Genomic DNA, 24,948 nt, shown 5'->3' on the forward strand with positions numbered 1-24,948 from the left:
TTTGTCATGCCATTAGAGCTTTTTATCTTCCCCCGTTTCCCTCTAATACACCTTAATTCAATTTCCTTTCCTTACTAGAAAAAACTCTTGAAAATTTGGATTCCTAATACAACATCAACACCACACATTGGAATGGAAACCATTGGACTATTCAATACATATTCCTCCATGGTTAGCTTGATATTATGGCACTTCCCTGAACAATTTATAGTTCTTCCATTTGCAACCATCACTTGACACTCTAGTGCTGGATATAGAAAGAAATTCAATTCCTTGGCTACCTAGAAATGATCCAGGTGGATATTGGTGGCCACTTTCCTATTCCACCTAGACCTCCAGTTGGTTTCATCAATTTCCTTGTTTACAACAACATTTACTAAGTTTAGCAAATTTTCGGGTCCTGAACTTCCGGAGCAATTTTGACCCCTAAACGATGTTTTTTTGAAGTCAACAATAGGTTGGTGGCCGTATCAAATCTTGTATTACTCATAGAGATATTTCCAATGAGGTATTGTACGTGCCAAATGAAGATAATACGACCAAGTTATGACCTCGGGAAGTTGGCTTCCCAACAAACCCCAACGGGGCCCACAAACTCTTAGTGTTCCATCTCTTCGAGTTAGGGTTTTCCCTTGTTGTTCAATAATAAAAATACCCTTGAGCATCATTGTAACATAGTTTAGAGGCATGTAACTGCCACATCTCTTCTCAGAGATAAGCTACCATTGCCCGAGCTAGTTTATTTCTATTTCTATATGTAAGCATATTTCAGTTCTTTGATAGTTTTATTTCTGCTGCATCTCTGTGTTTATGTGTATATTTGTATTTTGTTGCGTTTTTGCATAAGTCTGGATCAGTGGTATTAGAGTGACCTTCTCTTTCTCTGTTTTTCTTTTCATGTCCCCAATGAGGTTAGGGTATAAGGAGTTAGGGCTCGAATTGGTTGAACCTTTTCAAGACCAGCCTCGCAAAACCCGACAACCTCCTATGGCAGAAGAAAAAAAAAAAGATGAGGGAGTAAGAGATCCTCTCAAAATATTGCTCGAGGAAACCCTCGAGCGACAGGGGAACTCAATGATGGATAATTTTTCCTAGATCCTTCGGCGGCTACCCACAGGCGACGCATATTCATCCAGCAACCACTATGGAGCTGCCACTCCTTTTAAGGTACAAGTTAACTTTGACATTCCCATACTTGAAGGTCAGATAGATATAGACATTGCAGGTAGATGGTTAAATCTATTAGAAATATTTTTTTCAATTCATGACTTTTCCAATCGAGAAAAGATTACTTTTGAACTCCTCAAATCTGCCCCACACGTCAAGGATTGGTGGGAAACCTATTGTGAACAAAAGGACAAGAGGGAATCCTCATTGTTTTCAGCCACACCCACTTGGAATTCTTTCCGACATGCCATCAAGGAACAATATTACCCTTTCGGGAGATATGAAGATAAATACATAAAGTGGACCACACTGCGGCAAGGAAGGGACCAAGATGTGTCGGAGTTCACAAATGTTTTCCTTACCCTTCACATGAAGATGGGTATCAAGGATTCTGAGTGGCATTTGGTACTCAAGTATCGCAAATGTCTACACAAGTACATCCAGGACGAGATGGAGTTCCTAGACATATCCTCACTTGGCATAGCTTATCGATACACCGTCAAGATCAAGCAAAAATTTAAACAGAAGAAGTGAGACTTGGATCTGTGAATCTAAAACAAGGGAAAGGTGCCCCTAAACTACAGAACAAAGGACAAAGCCAAGCCAGGGTGACCCAAGTTAACCCACCGAAGCTACAAGCAAATAACAACACCACGAAGACAAATAAGGACACAGGGAAATGGTGTGAGATCCATAAGAGCCCCACTCACAAGACAAGTGAGTGGTAAGCCAAGCAGTCACTGGTGGCCGAGCTGAAGAGTTCTGAATCAGATGCATGTTCTGACTCTGGGTTAGAAAATGAAAAGGGGAATGACAAAGGGAAGTATATTATCGATGTGGAGCCTAGTGCCATCGTTTCCACCACCAAGATCCAGAAGGATGAGCCCAAAGATCCAGAGGAGGGGGAGCGGATTTTCCACTCACAGATGTGGGTGAATGGTTCTCCTCTACAGTTCATTATCGACAGTGTGAGCCAAAAGAACCTCATTTCAGTAGAGGTCATAAAGCGTTTGGGCCTACCGACCACACCACACCCACAGTCGTACACCATTTCAACCCCACCACTTCTTTCTGGAGAAGAGAAATTTTTTTGGCTAGGTTGAATTATACCTACCTCTAGCATTTTTGCAACCATATGTTAAATTTCACTCTTTTGGGCATAAGGATATCTATAAGGTTTGATGTTTGTAGGAACACTTCTTAGAAGCAAGTGAATAGCATGATCATGATCAAGAATAGGTGGGAGACCTTTGGGAGTCTCAAATACCTTGCAATGCTTGTCCAATCCTCGTTGGAGATATGGAGAAATTGAAGATTTTTATGTTTGAACATCTAATGAGCATAATTGTGCAATTACGCCTTTTATTTCTTTGTTTAAAAGCTTTGTCATGCCATTGGAGCTTATTATCTTCCCTAGTTTCCCTCTAATACCCATTAATTCAATTTCCTTGCCTTACCAGAAAAATTTCAAGAAAAGTTCTTGAAAATTTGGACTCCTAATACAACATCATCACCACCCATTGCAATGGAAAGCATTGGATTATTCAATACATATTCCTCCATGGTTAGTTTGATATTATGGCACTTCCCTGAATAATTTATAGTTCCTCCATTTACAACCATCACTTGACACTCTAGTGCTGGATATAGAAAGAAATTCAATTCTTTGGCTAACTTGTAATGATCCAGGTGGATATTGGTGACCACTCACCTATTCCACCTATACCTTCAGTCAGTTTCATCAGTTTCCTTGTTTATAGCAGCATTTACTTTTTTTCTTTTTTTCTTTTTTTCAGTTCCTGAACTTTCGAAGCAATTTTGACCCCCTAAATGGCATTTGTTGAGGTCCTCAACTGGCCCTCGGCAATAGCAAATGTTGTAGTACTCAGGGAGGTCTTTCCAGTGAGGTATCATACGCGCCAAACGAAGATGAAATGACCAAGTTACGACCATGGGAAGTTGGTTGCCCAACTAAACCCAATGGGACCCAAAAACTCTTGGTGTTCCTTCTCTTGGGGTGAGGGTTTTGGTTGTTTATGGTTTCTCTTGTTGTTCAATAATAAAAATGTCCTTGAGCCTCATTGTAACACAGTTCAAAGGCATGTAGCTACCACATCTCTTCTCAGAGATAAGCTACCATTGCCTGAGCTAGTTTACTTCCATTTTTGTATGTAAGCATATTTCAATTCTTTGATATTAATGAAATGAAGTTTTATTTTTGCTACATCTCTATGTTTATGTGTATATCTTTATTTCTTTGTGTTCTTACATGTCTGGATCAACGGTATCAGAGCGGTCTTCTCTTTCTCTGTTTTTCTTTGCATGTCCCCAATGAGATCATGGTATAAGGAGTTAGGGCCCAAACTAGTTGAACCTTTGCAAGACCAACCTCGCAAACCCCAACGAACTCCCATGGCAGAAGAAAAGAAAGATGAGGGGGCAAGAGATCCTTTCAAAATATTTCTTGAGGAAGGGCTCGAGCGACAGAGGAACTCGATGATGGATAACTTTGCCCAGATCCTTCCGCGACTACCCACAGGTGACACATCTTCATCTAGCAGCCACTCTGGAGGTTCCATTCCTTTTAAGGTACAAGTTAACTTTAACATTCCCATATTTGAAGGCCAGATAGATGTACATGCCATAGATAGATGGTTAAATCTGTTGGAAGGATATTTTTCAGTTCATGACTTTTCCAATCGGGAAAAGATTACTTTTGAACTCCTTAAAGTCACCCCACACGTCAAGGACTGGTGGGAAACCTACTGTGAACAAAAGGACAAGAGGGAATCATCACTATTTAGTTTCTCCCACTTGGAATTCTTTCTGATACGCCATAAAGGAACAATATTACCCTGTCGATAATTATTGGTATCATGTACAACTTATTTCCAACCAGTGAAATGAGGTTCTTTTGGACCCAACCAGTGCAATGCAGTAAGATCATTTCCGCTACCGGGAATTTTTTTTTCCTTATGATTCACCCTCAGGGCAAGAAGAATATTGTGGCCACGGACTCCAGATAGGGCCCCTCTACATGGCAGCAGCAGGAGGATAAGGTTGTGGAGGAGTACAGGGACATCTTCACCTCACCCACAAGGGTACCTCTACACCGTCAAGCCAAACACTCCATTGATCTGACCCCAGGCGCGCTGCTACCCAATGGACCGATCCATCGACCTTGTATTCTAGAGAATGATAAAATCAAGAGGCAGATTCAGGAGTTGTAGCGGAAATGGAACATCAAGCCAAGTTCATCACCCTATGGGAGCCCAATTGTGTTGGTACAGAAAAATGACGGGACCTGGAGACTCTGGATTAACTATCAGGTGTTGAACAAGATCATTGTCCAGAATAGGTATCCAATCCCATGAATTTATGACCTCTTGGATTAGCTCAAGGGGGCCAAATATTTAAGCAAGATTGACTTGAAGTTCAATTATCACCATGTACCAATCGAACGCTTTGATGAGTGGAAGACTGCCTTCAAATCCAAGGAGGGCCTTTTCAAATGGCTAGTCATGCCTTTCGAGTTGACAAATGTCCCTGAAACCTTCATGAGGCTGATGGACGACATATCGCAACCCTTTACCAACTCATTTGTGGTGGTTTATTTGGATGACATTCTTATCTTCATCCAGAGTAGGGATGAGAACCTCCACCATATTCGACAGGTCCTCTAAACCCTGTGGCAACACAAGTTGTGTACCAATTTGGAGAAATGCAGTTTTGGTATGGCCCAAGTTCAATATCAGGGGTACATCATTGACGAGCAAGGTGTGAATGTGGACCCAACCAAGATAAAGTCATTCAGGATTGGTCAACCCCAACAACTCTAACAAAGCTCCATAGCTTTCTGGGTCTTGCCAACTTCTACCGCAAGTTCGTGCTGGGGTTCCATCATATTACTTGGCCTTTGAGTCAAGTCATCAAGGGAGGAGCGAAATCAAAGTTCTTTTGGTCTGAACCCCAACAAAAGATATTTTCTGAGTTGAAGCACCACCTCTGCTCTGCACCAATTCCCACATTACAGAACCTGCAACAACCATTTGAGATCAAGACAGATGCCTCTGACTATGCTATTAGTGCAGCTCTTACTCAGCAGGGGCATCCAGTGGCATATCACAGTGAGACACTTTCAGACACAGCCTAAAATTATCCCACCTATGAAAATAGATGTATTGCATTGTGCAGGTTTGCCGAAAATGGAAGCATTACATTCTGGGGAAGGAAACAGTCATCCACACAGAACACCAACCCCTGCAATTCATACAGACACAAGGGAAGTTGCAGAACGATCGTCATCACAAAAGGTCCAAATATCAGCAAAATTTTCATTTGAACATTAAGTACAAGAAGGGAAACACCCACAATGTTGTAGACTACCTCAGCTGGCCGTTGGTCATGGCACTGACGACTGTGCTCGACTCTTGTGGGCACGAGACTGCGGGGTGGCCGCATCTTTACAAGAGTGATCCAGAATTCAGAAACACATACCAGACACTCCTAGAATGAAATAAAGTTCCAAAATTTCACCTCTATGATGCACTCTTATGCCATCTGGGATACCTTTGTGATCAAGCAAGTATTCCAAGATGATTTCAGGATAGAGGAAATAGTGGCAGTGCTGCAGAAGTATTTTTATTGGCTGAACCTTCGACAGGATGTTGGGAATTACATTATATCCTGCACTTCCTGCGCCATTTCCAAACCGACCATCAAGAAGCAAGGCCTATATACTCCTTTGCCTACTCTTAACCAACCTTGGGAATGCATTTGTAACACCCTCCTCCCACATTTGCCCAAGTAACTTGCCAACCGGGGTAAACATGTGATGAGAAGTTACTATGATATGATTCGACCTCCTAAGTCACGTTAAAGGAGTGTAACCAATGGAAACACACCATACATACCTTCAACATCAGCATTAGGACTCCTAGGAACCATCCCAGCCTTTCTGCTAACCGACCCCTAAGTCCAACTGAGTTTTCAAGATATTAAACCTCTAGACGCTCCCATGCTATGGGCATGCCAGCGTCTAGAGAGCTTTGGATGCTCCCACAAGCCTACATGCCTGCATCCAAGGACTATTTCCATTAGACCTATGCTAGAGTCTGCGAGATTTAAGGGACTTTTCAAGCCCAGAATTTTGGCCACTGGCCAGAACTTGTTGTAACTTCTGGAATTCATTAAACACATGATGGAAATACTAATAAGCTAAAAACAAACTCCAGTACTAGGCCTGACCATCCCCAACCGGGACTGACATTCTATCGAACACTTGGCATAAATGCAATCTACAGGTTTAAATGATAGATCTAAGCATAGGGGTCTCATACTTATCTGAGATTCTCTATGAGGAACTTTTTCCTTATCACTATAGTTGCAGTTTCAGCCATTAGGCCATAGATACATTGTTAATTCATATACAAATAAAAACATGATCGGAGCCATACATAGCCACTGTCATAATACATATTCATAACCATCATAATAACAATAGAAATACAAAGGAAACAACATCCATATAATCCACATATAAACTAGTATAATACTCATGATATAACAAGGATAAATAACCTCATATTAATCATGCAAAATCCAACCCGATATGGGACTACCACGTTCCACCTGACCGTAGACATGGCTGAGCCAAATATCTCTTCAACGAATCACCCCCATGCCATATTCCAAGCATGAATGAGGGATCTCATAAAACACATCAATCAAAACCATTCAGGGCTTCCAGAGGCCAAACCACCTCAAACCATCAAACAATGATTCCACCTCATGGTCGGACATCACAAAACCATCATCAGATTGGTCTCTACCCAAGCCTTCCAGGGCTCCAGAGCGTTTGTTCCAGCCAAGGCTTCCAGGACTAGTAACTAAACCCACAGTTGTCATCGGGCTTCCAAAGCATTTGTCCAACCATGGCTTCTAGGACTAGTAACTCAACCCACCAAGGCTTCCAGAGCGTTTGTCCAACCAAGGCTTCCAAGACTAGTAACTCAACCCAAGCTACATTTCCTCTCACACTAGTTGAGGCGTTGATGTATTTCACACGAACACCATAATTATCCCTCGTACGCCAAGTGATTTGAGATGGTGGGGAGACCATATCTCCACCCTTATGCCAATTGTGTACAAACATGAGCCACATAGTGCTTCGTACGCTGGGTTCCTCACCCCCATTGGGGAAGCCTCTTCCCCTGCCAGTATCTGACATAAATCCACCAGGTGGGTATTTTGTGAGGGGGGGGTTAGTCCTGGAGGAGATACTACCCTTGATGATCACTACCCCAATTTTCTAGTTTATCAACTGCCTTATTACCCTATTGGTCGACATGTTCTGTGATTACATATTCAAAGGAGGAAACCCTGCAATGAATATGTTCCCCTATTAGTTCCAGTCGCGAGCTCTTTATGACTCTGTCTGGAGAGGATCTGATAATGAGTTTTTGAAGCATGGTTATAACTATCTAGGATTCTCCTATGACCTGGAGTTTAGACACCCCATTTCCTCTTCTACATTCAACCTTCTTTCCAAGGCCAGAAATTGGGATGCATTGTTCGTGGTGCTACCACAAGAGGCTGCGTAAAATTTTACCGCTTGCCCCTTGTCATTGCAAATTATTCCCCTGAGACCAGTCGGCCTGGGGTTTCCCTTGGAGGCCCCATAAAAATTAAGTTTAAGAAATCCCTGTGGGGGCAGATGAAAGAGCTAGAAGAGGCTTCCCATATTTATGGCACGACGAGTTGGCCCGGGGTCAAAGGAATCCCGGTGGAGATCAAGGGCAATCATAGAGACACGTTTTTTACCCTTCGCTTTCCAGTCGTCCTCCAACCAATGTGAGATTGACATAATTTTCTTGATGTTCTGAAGGATGGTTTTCCATACGTTATTTCTTTGAAAGGCTTAAGAGTGGAAAACTGCCTTGTTTCTGGCTTTCCATATATTCCAGAGGACAAATCCCTGTGAGAGGCACCATGCTCTGTTAACAATGGGGTTTTTAAAGAGAGTCCATCTCCATGTCTCCAGTGATTCTCGCATGCTATTGGCTGACCGGTCTGATGCTCCAAACATGTCTGTGAGGCGGCCCCAGACCTCCAGCGCCTTTGGACAAAAGTTTAAGAGGTGATCAGTCATTTCCTCCTCATTGTGCCAAAGAGGGAACCAAGTGGGGCCATGGAAACCTTTTTTCCATATTTTATCGCATGTGAGGAGCTTACCTTGGCCCGTTAACCATAGGAACAACGAAAATTTTGTCCATAGTCGGAAGTACCATATTCGCTTCCATAATGGATTCGACTCCAAGTCCCCTGTAGATGATAAGATTGAATAAGATTCCTTGAGGGAGAACATTCCTTTCAAGAGGTGTCCCCACCGTAGCTTGTCTGGTTCCCCATTGTTGAGAATAGGGCACTAACAGAGAATCAAGGTGGGAGCCTCCTAGTCCATAGGTGGGTCATGAACTGGCTAGTGAGCTGAAGATTTTCATTCCCTCCATTTCAATCCTGGGATTGGATCCTGCCATAAGTCCTTAACGCGAACCGGCCCCAACCGAGAGGTAAATGCTTGGATATCTTCAAGGGTAAGGTCTCGAGCTAATCTAGGGTGCTGCATCCAAGCCTCTTTCCAGAATCTAGCCTTGCTGCCATTCCTGATTTCCCAGAACCCGTGATCCCAAATGAGGCCCTGGTGGGCTTTTGCTCGATTCCAGATTGAGGAGTCGTTTGGTAGGTTATGATGGTGCTGCAATGCATCATGCCAACCCGCAACCATGTATTTGCATGCCCAAAGCTGCTTCCATATCTCTTGTTTGCCTTGCAACCATCGCCACCAAAATTTTTCACTAAGGGCATGAGATAGCAACTCGGGATATTTCAATCCTAGGCCACCATGAATCTTTGGTGTACACAACTTATACCATGCCACCAGGGCCCATTTTCGACCGATTTGCGGTCTATCTTAGAGAAATTTTTGGAACTTTGTTGTGACCTCCTTATAGATGCTCCTAGGGGCCAGAAGGACCGAGAACTGATATAGGGGAATAGCCTGTAGAACTACCTTTAGAAGAACAAGTCGGACCACCGAGTTTAGAACCCGAAAGGTCCAACTTGATAGCTTCTTATCAATGCAAGATAACATCTCCTTCCAATAGGATATCTTGAGAGAGTTTGACACCAAAGCTACTCCGAGGTAAGTGTTGGAGAGTGAGCCAACTTTGAATCCAAGAGTTCTTGCCAGATGAATTTGCACTCTAGGATGAGTGTTGAAGAAGATGTCTGATTTGTCATCGCTGATCTGGGTACCATATGCCTACTGGAATAGCGCCATAATAGATCCCAATTGCTTTGCCTCTTTTAAGGTGGGTTTCCCATATAGCATGTTGTCATCAACAAATTTTTGGTGGGTGAGAGGAGGGGCCTCTTGCAATATCTTGATGCCTAGGAGGCTGCGAGATTCAACAATCGCTTTGATAAGTCTTCCCAATCCTTTTTCTACTATGATAAAGAGAAATGGAGAGATGGGATCTCCTTGGCGAAGCCCTCTAGATCCACGAAACATCCGAAAGGGCGCTCCATTCACAAGGATTAAATATAAAAGGGTCAAAATCATGGATTTGAACCAATTGATCCAGGAACTGGAAAAGCCAAAAGAAGCGAGGATAGAAAATAAATAATCCCAATTTAACTGATCATAAGCTTTCAAGGGATCTAGTTTGATAAGCATACCCAGGGTTCGGGATGAGGACAAAGAGTGCACCACCTCGTGAGCCACCAATATCCCATCCATTATTTTTTGCCCTTCTACAAAACAAGACTATTTGGGTCCAATGATATTGTGAAGCAGGGTTTGAGTCATCGAACTAGAATTCTTGAGAGAATCTTGCAGATTACGTTGTAAAGTGCAAGTGGCCAAAAGCCACTAGGGTCCAACGTCGCACCCTTCTTAGGGATAAGCGTAAGAAATTTTGCATTTAGACCTGACCAAATCCATTGGGTGCGGTGAGAGTGCTCTACTAGCTCGTGAATCTCATCTCCTAGAAATTTCCAGCCATCTTTGAAGAATTAAGAGGTGAAACCATCCGGGCTAGGGGATTTTTTCGACAGAAGAGCCCATACCACTTCCTCCACTTATGCAAAGAATATTTCTCTCATAAGGGCCTCATTTTGATCTTCCGTTTGGAATGCATTGTTGGATCCTGGAGATTGCCTCACTCCTATCATTATTTCGCTCTGTGAACAAAGTCCGTAACTGAGTGATGAACTCTTCTGAAATTTCATCATGTTGCACCAGTCTCCTACCATTAAAGCCATTGAGGGAGAAGATTTGGTTATATTGGTGATGCTTCAACATGGTCTTATGGAAAAATTTCATGTTTCACTCGCCCTCCTTGAGCCGACTCGCGAATTCTGTCGCCACAAGATTTCTTGTTAGCCACATTCTCTTAAAAACAATTATAAATCCAAATTAAATTATTAATTAAATTAAATCATGAGAGTTAGTTTCTCAAACTAAGGAGTTTAGTTAGGAGGAGAGATTCTCTCCAACTAGTTTTCCTAAATTAGTGTGTAAGTTGAGAAATTGTCTCAACCAAGTGAGTCTAAGATAGATGCACTATCTTAAGACCACTTGCTCATGTATTTAAATGTATTAATAAATTATTTGAATAAGAGAGAATTACATGAGCATGAGAAACCACATGATGGCTCTCTGCCTTTTCTGCCAGATTGTCTTTTGTGTGTTGCTGGTTTGATTATTGTGTGTTAATTTGCTGCATATATGTTTAATATGGCTGAGTGGTTTCAACATGTGGTATCGGAGCTAGGTTGAGAAAATTGGTTAGCTTGTCAGTTTTTTATCTTGGAGATTGGAGAATGGATTGCAGCTGATATTTCTTCAAGAGGAAGACACATCAAGAAACTACGAAGCGAGGGTTTGGGCGAGTTAACAACCCATCTGAATATCAAAATGAATGTTGCCTCAACTGCGCGTTGCCCTAAGTGGTAGTTGGTGCAGTCAACATCAATTACAGATTTGAGAGGCTGCGTAATGAGTCCACTGTCATTTTGAGAACTACCTCCACGGCTGAGGTGTTATTGCATGCTCTCAATTCTCGAAAGCCACAGGCATGCCAATAACATTTTAAAGATCGAGCTCTTTACGCATGGAGGACTTGCGATCTAATGACCGGAGGCGGAAGAATCAGAGTCGAGCCTCCGCACGCTCTACTTGATATTTAGCCTAACCACACAGAGGATGGCCGCGTATCGAAGAAAAGTTGTTTTCTTGAATCAAGGCGAGGTTCAGAACTAGAAATTAGCGAGGATTCTTTCCCATAATTAAAGAGGGCGAAACCCTTCGACATCTTTGCAGGTGCGCTTTGATGTTTTTTAATCCCGTCAAACGAGGCTACATGAATGAACTGCGTGTGCACTGTCAAAGCTGGATCTACATGTGGACGGGCTTCAGTGGCTCAAAGGAAGGCGATGAAAGAGATCTGAAAATTTTATACTCCATACATAAATAGGATAAATAAGATAGTGTGTGACTGCTTAGATTCCTTCTGCGTGAATCTTGTTTCCCGGGTGCAAATGTGTTTGATTTGACCCCCTTTGATTTACGAGTTTTCCGCAACACTTCATCAACAGTAATACCATTAACTCCCATTTTTCCAAGAGCAGCCCGCAAGTTCTCCTCGCTGAAATATCGGTAAGGGCAACCATGGTGATCTCCTACACCAAGTGTTGACATAATTACTTTTTGACAAGAATAAGGACTATAATCCGTTCTCTTCCCTTTCTTCCCATAATTGTGGTGCATACAAAGAGGAAAGCAGTTGTTTGCCAAGTTGTCTATGTCCTTCAGTGAAATCTCAGTATTATCATTTGTCTTTGAGTAGTCAGGTCCCAAATACCATGTACCCAATGTCTCAACAATAGGTGTCAACCGGTCTTTCTCTTTTTCAGCAATCGTCGAAGTCCATTTTCTGTTTGTTAAAACAAGTGCTTTTGATAAACAACTTCTGAACTGACCAACCACAATGGCTGCAAGCTGGTTCATGGGAACAAATGCATGACCATTTTGCAAGAATACTCGACGACCAGAAACAAGCTCAGGAACCTCCTCAAAGGGAACCTTATAAAAGATGCTCTCCGCATTAGGAAGAGGTTGGTTAAGTGAGCATGCAACTTGATCCAACTTATCTTTCACCGTCTCAAACTCTGGATTTGTAATTGCTCTGTAAGGAAGCTTACATTCCTCCATGAACATCCTCTGGGCATCTGGGGGTTCCAGACGAAAACGATGATGGAAAAAAGTAGTCTCCATCTGCCGGAACCATCTCCGAAGCTCTTCCGTTCTGCAGTATACCAAGCGCAACACAAAATGGGATATAATATTTGTATTGATCATGTCAGCTGCATTTGGAGTCCGCATGTGCTTTCTCCACAACTCGCTCACCAAGCTTTCCAGTTCTTCCGATTTTTTTCCATGTGACAACGCATCTTCGAGACCCTTAAGAACTCTGAGACGATCCACGTAAACAAATTCGACAACAATATATGTATTTTTGCAGGGGTCTAATCTGAAAGACCCAGGTTCGATTCTCTTCTTCTTCAAACAAAGTTCAAGCAGTAACAGCAGCTTCAGCTAGCTTGCATGGTGTAAATCGTTCAAGCAGTAACAACAGCTTCAGCTAGCTTGCATGGTGTAAATCGTTCAACAATAATAGCAGAGTGGTATAACGTTATTGCAAGTATATATATAATTGTACATTTTATTGGAGTGATAAGCTTGTGGAGTAATAAGTGCCTTTGGAAGGAGTGATTGGTAATGTGGAATGATGAGTGATTTTTTTTAAGGGCAGCTTATTGTAGAAATCCAAAAATACTATTTTACTTTGAGGTAGCTTAAATTCATTTCAAATTCAAAGTCAAAGTTAAATTGTAATTGAGAAGTCACAATGACAAGTGAGAAAAGTGAGGGTTGATGTGAAAGAGAGGTAAAACAAATATTAAAGTTAACTTTGACGCTAGAGCTTGGCATTATCATTGTTTTAGAGTTAGTTTTTTTGAAGACAAATTGACGCCAGAGAGTTCTCAATGTGTGCTTGAAACGCCTCACTGCAGACATTGCCATGATGATGTATCTTGAAGGTTAATAAAAACATATCTTTTTTGCGGTGCTTGTGTCCTAGATCCGCCCGAAATTGAATAAGGGGATCTTAGGTACATGGTGTGTAATGAATGCATGACTTGTGTTCTAATTATCTCTTTGTATTATGCTTAAAACAACAACATGCACATAAGTACACAAGCACAAAGCGTCACATCATCATCTTGATAAGACAATCTTTCAAGCAAGTACATTTCACATCATCAAAGCAATCAAGTTAAGGACGCTACAAAATCAAGCATTTCAAGTCAAGACATTTCTGCTTCAACATCCAATCTAGCTGTCATCTACATCAACAATTTTTGCAACAATTCAACAACAATTTTTTGGCAATTGCACTTGCACCATTTCTTTAAAAATCTCAATGCAAAACTGTAACTTGCAAATCATAATTTGTAAGTTGAATTGTAATCAAAGTCAAATTCACTTGAATTGTAAGGGTGCATTTTCGGTTGTAACCGACACCCTCTTTTCATTTCTTACAATGCATACATTAAGTCAAGTCAGTTGTTACTTGAACATTGAATTTATCATTTGTCATTTGGGTGCATTTTCGATAGTGTTCGACACCCTTTCCTTTTTTTTACAAATCATCACATTCAGTGAGTACATTCAAGAAATCACAAGTGTCAGTAATCAATCAAGCATGTTCAAGTGAGCATCAAATCAATCCAGTGTTTTAAGCAATCATCATTCAAACAATCAAAGCAAGCAAGTGTGAAAGCAAGCGAGCGTGCAACAATCAATCGTCATCAAGCGAGCGTACAATCAGCAGTTCAAGCAAGTGTTTAAAAGTATCAGCCACAGTACAAGCGAACCTGTCATTTCAGTGATCAACTCAAGTGAGCAATTTTTTCAAGCCCCAATTCTACAACAAACGAGCCTGACTTCAAAGTAAGCAAGGAAACATGGCGACACACATTCAACTGTCCCAAATTCTTCACAATTTAATGATATCATCAGCCGACGACATGGTGCAGATCAGCAAAACCACTCTTGTTGACATTCAAGTGCATATTCAACATGCACATGAAACAATTGAGTTCCTTCAACTAGAATCGCAACTGCAAAGAATTGAGTTGCAAGAGAAGCATGTTGCTTCCAAGTCTTTTCCAGATACAGCTGATCATTCGAACTCATTCATCCAACCAGCTTCAAGTGTTGAAGTTGTTCCAGTGCAACTTTCTTCCAAACCCATCATCAAGCCATGGGAAGAAATCCAAAGTAATCGAAATCGACGCGGCTTAGGATATGTCGAAGATGACGACAACTTACATATCCCTGATTATTCAAAGCCCATTCAGTTCGTCAGTGCCGGATTACTTGAACATATCACCTCAGCAAGTTCTTCGCAAGTTGCAGACAGACATCAATGCACACAAACTGAAAGTGCAGACAAACAGAAATACACGCAAACTCAAGTTGCAGACAAACCAAAATGTTCTCATTGTCAAAGAACTGGTCATCTGGAAGATCAGTGTTTTGATCTCCATCCTTGTCACCATTGTGGCAAGTAGAATCATTCCTCAAAGAAATGTTGCAAACAAGACCAACCAGCCAGATTGAAGATAAATTATTCATGGATTGATCCCTGGGAATGGTCATCCACAGCTAGAAGATTGTACAAGTTTTATAATCGAATTCACTCACACATATTGCAACCAACAGTCAATTGAAGATAGTACTCTCATGCACCTAAAAGCGGGAGTACAACAGTGAAACTCTCCTACACCTAAAGGGGGGGAGTTCAGAATTCAGATATAATTTGGAGAAGATTGTCTCTCCTTTCAGCTGACAAAGGGGGGAAAATGTCAATGAAATTGACAAGTGGTTGTCAAACTAAAAGTCTCGACAACATCAGTGAAGCAGCCAATGGACATCTTCATCAGCCAGTGGGTGATCATCATCAGCAAATACACCAGTGGGCATTCATCAAATTATGTCAGTGGACACCGGATGCTGTTTTCAAGCAAAGGACAGTTGGATCCTTTTACGGCTTGGCACATGATGGAGTTGTCAAGCGTCATTTAGAGATGAATCAGTCATGCAACTGACTCATAGTCTCTTCATATTGCAGTTTCTTTAGCATCCATATTTGGCGGTTTTTTCAGGCAAATGATTTTTGAGGAGAAACTTGAGATCTTGGAAGATGGTTCCTTGTTCTTTTTGGATTTATCATTGGGGGGGAATGTTAGCCTCACTCTCTTAAAAACAATTATAAATCCAAATTAAATTATTAATTAAATTAAATCATGAGAGTTAGTTTCTCAAACTAAGGAGTTTAGTTAGGAGGAGAGATTCTCTCCAACTAGTTCTCCTAAATTAGTGTGTAAGTTGAGAAATTGTCTCAACCAAGTGAGTCTAAGATAGACGCACTATCTTAAGACCACTTGCTCATGTATTTAAATGTATTATTAAATTATTTGAACAAGAGAGAATTACATGAGCATGAGAGACCACATGATGGCTCTCTGCCTTTTCCGCCAGTTTGTCTTTTGTGTGTTGCTGGTTTGATTATTGTGTGTTAATTTGCTGCATATATGTTTAATATGGCTGAGTGGTTTCAACATTTACTCCTGCTTCCGTCGTTGTTCTAGATCAGTTAGGAGATGTCCCTCCTGGGCAATGAGGGAATCTGTTCTCCCTTCCAATATGATCTGTTGCTGAATAGATCGCATGACTTCTTCAAGTCACCACTTTTCCCGGTGGATATTTCGGAAGTCCAATTGGTTCCATTCTTTTATTTTTTCCTTTTAATTCTTTCAGCTTTAGTTGGAAAGTTCCCATTAGATTGCGACCAATCACCCTAACTGCTTTCCACAATTCTTCTAGCTTAGCCAAGAAGTCTGGCTTGTCAAGCCAGAATGATTCAAAGTGAAACAGACAGTTGGGAGGAGCCATCTGCAGATTGATCTCAATACAGATTGGCCAATGATCTGATCCAAGGCACAGGAGGATCGACACTTGAAAAAATAGATCCTGATGGAGGATGTTATTAGAAAGAAGAAAACAATATAATTTTGAGGCTATCTAATACTTACCTCCTGGTCGGTTGTTCCAGGTGAAGGATCCATTCTTAAAATCAATGTCGGTTCCCAGGTCTTGGATGGGTTCCTAGAATGTTGGGGATATCGGATCCAAATACCAAACTCCTCCCTTCTTCTCATTGGGATATTTTATGAGGCTGAAATCCCCAACCAGGATCCAGTTGGTGTCCCCCAAAAGCTTCTTGAGGTGTCGCAGACTATGGAGAAAACTTACTTTCATCCCTAGGAGGGAAGGGTCGTAAACCCTTGTTAACCAAACCTTGTCAGAAGATCCTATGCATTTAATTTTCCCAAAAGGGTATGGAGGTTGGCGATCCAGTGCTCGAAGGAGATGGATTGAGTGCCTCAGAGGATGCCCAGACCTCCTTCACTTCCCCTTGTGTAACACCCTCCTCCCACATCTACCCAAGTAATCGTCCAACCGGGATAAATATGCGACGAGAGGCTACTATGTTTGGATTCAACCTCCTATGTGACCTTAAAGAAATGGAATCAACGAAAACACAACATACAGACCTTCCACATTAGCTACAGGACCCCTGAGAACTATCCCAACACTTCAGCCATCCTACCCCTGGGTCCCACTGAAGTTTTTGATCACTTGACCTTTGGATGCTCTCATGACATAGGTCTGCCAGCGTTCAGAGGGCTCTGGATGCTCTCATGACATAGGTCTGCCAGCGTTCAGAGGGCTCTGGATGCTCTCATGCTATAGGCATGCCATCATCCAGGGACTATTTTGTCCAGTTTTGTGCCAGGGTCCCTCGGATTTAAGCCACTTTTTCAGGCCCAGAGTCCAGGTCACTGCCCAGAATTGCATGACATCTCCAGAACAGTAAAATAATAGGGAAACAAAAATTCTAACGAAAATACTTGAACAAGCCTCGAACCAGACCCCTACTAGCCATGAGAAACATTTCTTTAAACATATTACAAACATGTAATCTACAAGTGATCCAGGTGGATATTGGTGGCCACCCTCCTATTCCACTTGGACCCCCAACACTGTCTCTTTCAGTTTTTTAGTTTCCTTAATTGTAGCACAGTTTACTATTTTTTGGCAGAGTTTCGGGTCCTGAACTTCCGGAGTCGTTTTGAGGCCCTAAACGAATGTTTTAGGGAAAACAGAAAGACCAAAAACTTCTTAATTAACGTGACTAATTTATTTTCAACATATTCTTCGAGATCTTCGAAACGAGGTATTATGATAGCCAAACAGAGATCGTATGCCAAAGTTACAACCCCGGGAAATTGATGTACCAATTTACCCAAACGAGGCCCACAATTTTGGCACTTCATCTCCTAGGGTTAAGTTTCTGGATGGCTAGGGTTTTCCATTGTTTCTCAATAATAAATAGGCCTTGGAGCCTCATTGTAACATAGTTCAGAGGCATGTAGCCGCCACATCGCTTCTCAAAGATAAGCTACCATTGCCCGAGCTAGTCTTATTTCCATTTTATTTGTAAGCATATTTCAGTATTTGATATTAATGAAATGAAGTGTTATTTATGCTGAATCTTTGTATTTATGGTTATATTTGTAATTTTTTGTGTTCTTGTTTAAATTCAGATCAGTGGTATCAAATTGGTCTGCTCTTTCTCTGTTTTTCTTTACATGTCCCCAACGAGGTCGGGATATAAGGAGGTAGGGCTTCAACTGGTCGAACCTTTGCAAGACCAGCCTCCCAAATCTCGACGACCTCCCATGGGGGAAGAACATAAAGACGAGGGGGCAGGAGATCCTTTCAAAATCTTGCTCGAAAAAGCCCTCGAGCGATAGAGGAATGAGATGATTAACAACTTTGGCCAAATCCTTCAGTGGCTACCCAAGGGCGACACAACTACTTCTAGCAGCTACTCTAGAAGCGCCACATTCTTTAAGGTACACGTTAACTTTGAAATTCCCATATTTGAGGGTTAGATAGATTCGGACACCGTAGATAAATGGTTAAATGTGTTAGAAGGATATTTTTTTGTTCGTGATTTTTCGAGCTGGGAAAATATTAATTTTTCTCTTCTCAAAGCGCCCCCCACATTAAGGACTGGTGGGAAACCTACTATGAGCAGAAGGGTGAAAGTACGCCCTCACTATTTCTGGCCGCATCCACTTAGGATTCGTTTTGGGACGCCATCAAGGAACAGTACTACGCTGTCAGGAGCTATGAGGATACATACATAAAGTGGACTACACTGCGACAGGGAAGGGAGCAAGACGTGTTAGAGCTTAATAATGTTTTTCATACCCTTTGCACGAAGTTGGGTTTCAAGGATTCTGAGAAACATTTGGTACTCAAGTACCGTGGTTGCCTGCATAGGTACATCCAGGACGAGACGGAGTTCCTAGACATCTCCTCGCTCGGCACAACGTGTCGATACACTGTCAAGATCGAGTAGAAGCTTAAACATGAAAAGAGAGACTGTGGATCTGCGAATCCAAAGCAAGGGAAAGGTGCCACCAAACCGTAGAGAAAAGGGCAAGGCCAAGACAATGCGACCCAGGAGAACCCGCCAAAGCCGCAAGCAAAGAACAATACCACAAAGAAAAAGAAGAACATGGGAAAGCGGTGTGAATTACATAAGAGCTCCACTCACAACATAAGTGAGTGTCGGGCCAAGCAGTCACTAGTGGTCGACCTGAAATCTTCTGAGTCTAATGCATGTTTCGACATTAAGTCAGAACCCGACAAGGGGAATGACAAAGGGAAGCATATCATTGGCACGGAGCCCAGTGCCACTGTGGTCACCACCAAGATCTAGAAGATTGAACCTGAAGATCCGGAAGAGGGGGAGCGCCTATTCCACTCACATATGTGGGTGAAGGGTTCTCCATTGCAGTTCATTTTCGATAGCAGGAGCCAAAAGAACCTCATTTTAGTAGAGGTCGTGAATTGGTTGGGCCTACCGACTACAACACATAAGTAGTCCTATACCATTGGGTGGCTTCACCAAAGCCGAGATGTTCACGTCAGCCAGCACTGTCACCTTCCCTACAACATCAATCCCTTCATGGATGAGGTATTGTGTGATGTTGTTCCTCTTGAAGTTTGTGATGTATTATTAGGACAACCATACTTATGGAAGCGACATATTGTATATGAGTCTATACTTCATTATGTTATTATTTCTTTGGGTACTAAGTTATACAGGATACCGAAGGTAGCCCCACCTATCGCCATCTCTTTGATCTCTGCTAAGAAATGCAGTAAGGTCATCTCCCATACTGGGATTTTTTTCTTTCTTTCTGATTCGCTCTCAAAATAAGGGGAAGATCCTAGCCACATCCATGGCCCCCAAGAAGGGTTCCTCCAAGCAGCAGAAGCTGGTGGATACAGTCGTGGAAGAATACAGGGACATCTTCTCCTCACCCACAGGGGTACCCTTACATTGTCAGTTCAAGCATTCAATCAATCTGACTCTCGGAGCAGCTTTACCCAACGGTCTGATATATCGTCGCTCCATTCTGGAAAATGAAGAGATCAAGCGGAAAATCTAGAAGTTGTTGCAGAAAGGGCACATCTGACCAAGTTCCTTGCCTTGTGGGAGCCCGATTGTACTTGTACAGAAGAAGGATGGGACCTGGAGGCTTTGCATTGATTATCGGGCACTAAAAAAAATCATTGTCAGGAACAGGTATCCAATCCCATGGATTGATGACCTGCTAGACCAACTCAAGGGGGCCAAGTATTTCAGAAAGATCGATCTGAAGTCTAGTTATCACCAGGTTCCAATAGAGCCCATAGATGTATGGAAGACCACCTTTAAATCCAAGGAAGGCCTTTTTAAATGGTTGGTTATTCCCTTCAGGTTGACAAATGCCCCTGCTACTTTTATGAGGCTAATGGATGACATCTTGCGCCCTTCACCAACTCGTTCATGGTGCCTTATCTGGACGATATCCTCATCTTTAGCAGGAGTTGGGAAGAACACTTGCAACACATTTGATAGGTCATTCAAACCCTTCGGCAACACAAGTTGTGTGCCAACTTGGAGAAATGCACCCTTGGCATGAGCCAGGTCCAATACTTGGGTTACATCATAGATGATTGTGGCATGCATGTGGACCCGACCAAGATCCAAGTCATTAGGGATTGGCCCATCCCGACCACTCTAATGGAGCTTCACAACTTTTTGGGCCTTGCAAATTTCTATCGAAGGTTCATGTTGGGATTCTCCGATATCACTTGGCCTTTGAATCAGATTATTAAGGGTGGGGTGAAAGCAAAGTTTCCTGGTCTGAGTCCCAACAGAAGACATTCGTTGAGTTGAAGCACCGCCTCTTCTCTGCACCAATACTCACACTACAGGACCTGCAACAAATATTTGAAATCGAGACAGATGCGTCAGGCTATGCTATTGGTGCAGTCCTCACCCAATACGGGCATCCAATGGCCTATCATAGTTAGACAATTTCCGATAAAATTCGGAAGTACCCCACCTATGATAAATATATGTAATCCACCGTGCAGGCTTGCCGACAATGGAAGCACTAATTCTAGGGAAGGAGACGGTTATCCACACTGATCACCGACTTCTTCAGTTTATACAAACATAGGCGAAGTTGCAGAATGATTGCCATCAGAAGTGGTCTACATATCTGCAACAATTCCACTTGAGCATTAAATACAAAAATGGTAGCACCAATCATGTTGTAGACTGCCTTAGTCGGTCCCCAGTTGCAACATTGACTACTGTTCTCAACTCTTGTGGTCATGAGACCTATGGATGGACGCAACTATACAAAAATGATCCAAAGTTCACCTCGACAAAGTAGATGCTAGTAGCTGGCAAGCAATTTCCAGATTTCCACCTCTAGGACGCATTATTATGCTACTTGGGCCATCTTTGTGTTCTTTCAAGCGAGCGTGCCAAGATGATTTGCGAGGCGCACTACAGTAAGGTCGCATGACACTTTGGTGTGGAGAAAACTATGGTTGTACTACAAAAGTACTTTTATTGGCCCAAACTTTGACTGGATGTTCAAAAATATATCAGATCCTACACTGCCTGCGCCATTGCCAAGCCAACCATCAAGAAGCAAGGCCTGTACACACTTATTCCTACTGCCATCCAGCCATGGGAATCCATCTCCATGACTGATATCTCTGGCCTCCCTTCTACCAAGCATGGTAATGACTGTGTATTTGTGGTCATGGACAGATTTTCTAAGATGGCTATATTGGCGGCTTGTAAGAAGAGTATCACAGCAGAGGACTGTTGGGGCAAAGTGATTGCCTATCATTTAATTTGTCAACTTGGGGGTTTTGTAAACTTGTGAAACATGCATGCACTGTATGTGCTAGAAATTGTCTTTCAGTTTAGATCAATCTAACTACAAAATAACGAAAACCAATTCATCTAATCTATGAAATCAAATAATGAAAATGAAATTCAATTAACCTGTGAAATAAAAAACAAGTAATGTATACTTAGTTACTCCAGCATTCAATTATGAAGTGTTACCTTCTTGAGATGATGTATAAGCAACTATTTATACTTTAACTTCTAATGTCCTAAAAAAACAAGTAAAGTGTGCAGAAAATAACTCAGTAATTGCATGTATTAAATATTCAATCATTCAATCTTGAAATATGATTAAATCAATTTCTTAAAATGATCTTTAGGAATATCAGTTAATGCAATTAAATGAGGATCTTAAAAGCAAAAATTAGAAACATGAAAAAGTAAAGCTCAATGATTGCATAGGTTGAACATTCAATCACCCAATTTGAAGTCACCTTCTTGGCCTGATCCTTTATTCAATTATACAATGAATTGATGGTTTGATCTAAGAAAGTAAATAACAGAACATGAAAGGAAACTAAATAACTATGAGCCCTTGCCTCAAACTTAATCCAATTAGAAAATACATAAATCTTCCCTATTGAAATGTTTTTAGAAAAGCAAAGATTACATAGTCATTCTAAAACTAATACTAAGAAAGCAAATGAACTTTAATCTATAAAAGCAATTAAATCTCACAATCATTAGATGGTCATTCCAATGGTGTATGAGGATGGCAAGTGAAGAAGCTCCATATGTAATGCAAAACTAAATCTTTAAATCTCCAAGTATGAGCTCCAAATTCTCTATTAAAAACATGAGCATTTCTCCAACTTTACACATGCCTTCAAAGGAAAAGGCTCTCCTATTTATGCAAAAACATAAGAAGCTACACTATTTAATGAGGATCCACTAAAATCTCATATAGTTACAACCAAATAGCTCATAATGAGACACATATCTCCTAGGTGTCTCATAAAGTTCTAATCCAAATAAGAAATGATGAGACACCTCATAGAGTTACAATCCAAATAGGACACATATCCTTCTTTGACCTTTATCCAAATCTCCTTTGAAGGGAATTCGAATTTGAGCATTGGAGGCCACATAAGGGTGCTTTGGAAGCTTCCAAATAACCTACACATGTCATGAAACTCAAGCCACATATATAGATACATGAAACCATGTTAATTTCCTAGTTTTTAATCATAAATTCACTTTAAACACATAAAATAAATAACTTTGGTAAATAAGGATCCTAACCCATATATTTATGAAAATGGTGGCTAATGAAAGATTATATGGTTATGGAGTTGCGACATGTGAGTGAAATGGTGGCGATAAAGGTGAAAGTGGATGTCATTTTAAAGACATTTTGGAGGCCCAACATACCCCCCAACTAGAGTAATTGCATGTCCTCATGCAAATATTGCATTAATTCCTTTGATTTGCTCGCAACGTCTTTGCTTTTGAATGAGCTTGGCTTATATCATATGTCCTTAAACGTTGCATTTGACAATTTTATTTATTTTTGTAAAGTATTTCTTGTCATACATTGAATTGCAACATGTTTGGTTGGTTCTTATGTTTCAACCAAATTCTAATTGGTATTGGTTCTTGTGTTTCAATAACTTGTTTCTTTTTGTTGCAACAAGATTCATTGAACATATTTAAGAATGCATCTTTAAAATCAGCGATATAGTGTGCTCATAATTTAGGCATTATTTGCAAATCATATAACTTTTTGAACCATAATGCAATCATAATTGATTAGGACAAGTATGTTAGGATGAAATGAAAATGTGTGATGGTGTATGCTGTATGAATATGAAATGATGTCCCTTCCCCCCAACTAAAGATATGACAATGTGAAAGAGGAAGTGAGGAATTTCCCAAAGTTACAATTTTAGTATTTTAAGGAATTGCATGACTAAAAATTAGAAAACCACATACCTTCACTTACCTTCAATGTGCATGAGTTATGGAAATTGAAGAGTGTGGCTGCTTCTGGATCATGGAATGAAATGTAGAATTCATCTGCTTCTTGGTTGCATAAATGGTGGATGAGGTTGTGAAGTGGATTCTTTATTTCTACTGCTAAATCTGTTGTATCTGCTGCAAAATGTTGAAATGATATAGTCTTCAATCGCTATAAAACCGATGGTACAACTCTAGTCATGCGAATAAATGTGTCGGTGTCGAGCATGAAGAGAGGTCATTGGATTACCGACCATTGATGAATGTCATTAACCAATGCGAGGCAAACTCGCCATTAATGTCAACGAGTGCCAAGGTACCTAAGTACATCTTGTGAAGGGCGAATAAATGAGCCGATGTCGAGCCACTTGCAAGATCCAACGATCAAGGGACATTGATGTATTCCCATTATTATTGGCGAGAGAGCTTGTCTTTAATGCATACAAGCCTCAAGGTACTAATAATGACTCTAACTTTGAACCCAGGTAATGTATCGATGTCGATAGGCCAAGGCTTGTTAGAAGGAAGGCCTTAAGGAATCCTCCATCATCTAATGTGAGCATGAAACAATGATTTTGAAGGACTACGAATGGAAAATTTTGCAGTGGATCAACATTTATTTAACGGAAAGGAAAATGACAAGTGAATGGAAAGTAAAAGGACAAATCAACATGTAAGCAAGCTGAATGTTTTTATGAAAATGGGTTATGAGTTAGTGAAAGCAAGGCAAGAAAATATGAGATGAGAATTTTATTGACTGATTAAGTGAAATGCAATGCGACTGCAAAGGAAATGAGATGAAGGTTTTATTGACTGAAGGAGTATGGATGTAATGGAAACACTGGCATCTAAAAGGCTTTCAACTGCTGGATCTGATATGCATTAGCATGTGCTCATGCATTGATGTTTCATCTCTATTGCTACTCTAATCATTTTCTTGTGAAATAAATGTGGTCTTTGAGAGACACTATTTGCTTATGGTCATTTGTTCTTCCTCTTGGAACCTGCAAAAAACTAGTACTTCTTCTCCAATGGATTGTAAGGTTATCAAAATAGAGAGGTGATCAATTTCTCTGTTAATGACATTTACATAAAAAAATAAGAATTGGTACTATTAAACAAGTTCATGAAAGAAAACCAAAAGAGTTTATACCTGTGTTGAAAGTAGTGCCTCAAGTTACCTGTTGTTTCTTTTCAGCAATTTCTTCATTCTTTACTATTTCAAAATCTGATAATAGCTTCCTCATTTTGTAGATCTCGTCGAGATATTTCCAACGATGCTTGAATAAAAAAT

General features: G+C 41.1%; 1 pseudogene; it reads right to left on the reverse strand.

Moving 5' to 3' along the window:
• Positions 1–11,626: 11,626 nt before the first annotated feature.
• Positions 11,627–24,948, reverse strand: part of LOC149141721 (putative DNA primase large subunit pseudogene) — a 40,387-nt pseudogene continuing 27,065 nt past the window's right edge.

The sequence above is a fragment of the Pinus tabuliformis genome, chromosome X (assembly GCF_031772625.1).
Source record: "Pinus tabuliformis cultivar Carrire ecotype Pingquan chromosome X, CPIR1, whole genome shotgun sequence".
Classification (NCBI taxonomy): Eukaryota; Viridiplantae; Streptophyta; class Pinopsida; order Pinales; family Pinaceae; genus Pinus; species Pinus tabuliformis.